Consider the following 1,407-nt stretch of genomic DNA (forward strand, 5'->3'; position numbering starts at 1 on the left):
TTCTGTAAAAATGCAGTGGGATCCTGGATGCCAACTTTTACATTTTGTTTTAGAGGTGTACATTTTCAGAATTGAAGATGAGGATTTCAGTCATTCATTTCAGAGCAGGGGGGAGCCAAGGAAATCACCTCCTCCTCCCCAAAAATCCTTTATTTGTCTCTAAATATTAAATAATGCACCTGACAAGGAAGTGCTTTCTCCTCCTTCCCCCTCCGGACAGTCAAATGAGTGTTCTCTTTTTTCTTCTCTTTTTTTCATTGTTTCTAATTCCCTTTTGCTTTCTGTTTCATTCTTTTCATCTTTTACTTGAGACCTTTTTCTACAGTTTGCATTATTTGTTAGTTACATTACAACTCTGCAGTGTTAAGACCTTTGAGTGACTCTAGAAATGGCACGAATTAATCCGGAGGGGAATTAACCATCAAATCACCAGAAGATTATTTATAATTTTTTTCTCATCTCTTTCCTTGTTATTTTGTTCTTTCTTCTTCCCACTTCCCCTGTGCACATTTGGGATCTCTCTTTTTCCTTTATTGGTCCTTTCCTGTTGTCTGACCTCTCCTTCCACTCATCCCCTCTTGTCTCAATCCCACTATTTACTCCCCTTTCTTAATTCCCTCCTTTTCCCCCTCTCCTTTCCTCCTGCTCTCACTTTGGGGAGGTGTTTTCCTTATGTTGGGCCTGTGGACAGGGGTCTGCTGTTGCGTTGACAAAACATGAAGTACATGATTTGTTTATGACAAGAATAAAATGTGTAAAGAAGGCATCTTTGTGTGTCCACACGTATTACACAGGCCCAAGACCGGCTATGGAGAATGTACAAAACCCTTGCAGGATGACAATGTGGGAAAGGACTTTCCCAAAGTGAAAGGTGGACTGGCGATCATCCCCCCCCATGTCAACCAGGTACTGATTATCCACTGACTTAGTACAGTGTTATATATTTTCCATGAGTTATCGTGGACCTGCTCCCACTTAAGTCAATATCATAGACTCCTAAATGTCAGATCAATAACAGAAGAAACTATTCTTTGTACTCATCTACTCCTGCCCCTCAGTCGAAGTATAGGCAGAATTTTGCTTGCTATAACAAATGGGATTTTCAACTACATCTACTCAGCAGAGTGAATCTAGTTTTCTCTGGGATTAAAGAAGAGGCACAAAATATAATAAAATGTATACCAAGGGGTGCAAGGAGTGGGAGGGGAGAAAAGGGGATTGATAGTGCTGGTGACCTGGATGTTGAAATACACACAGAATTGGGTGGAGGAGAATGAGAGTGGGTTATGTATATCTGTTGTGGAATTGCAAGACTCATATAATAACCTTTAAAGAAACTAATGAAGAGGAAAAAAAAATCAAAAGAAAAGGAGAAGTATCTAGTAGTGAGACCTTTTACCGTCACCT

The sequence above is a fragment of the Emydura macquarii genome, unplaced genomic scaffold, assembly GCF_026122565.2.
Source record: "Emydura macquarii macquarii isolate MOO-44397 ecotype Brisbane River unplaced genomic scaffold, CSIRO-AGI_Emac_v2 contig_450, whole genome shotgun sequence".
Classification (NCBI taxonomy): domain Eukaryota; kingdom Metazoa; phylum Chordata; order Testudines; family Chelidae; genus Emydura; species Emydura macquarii.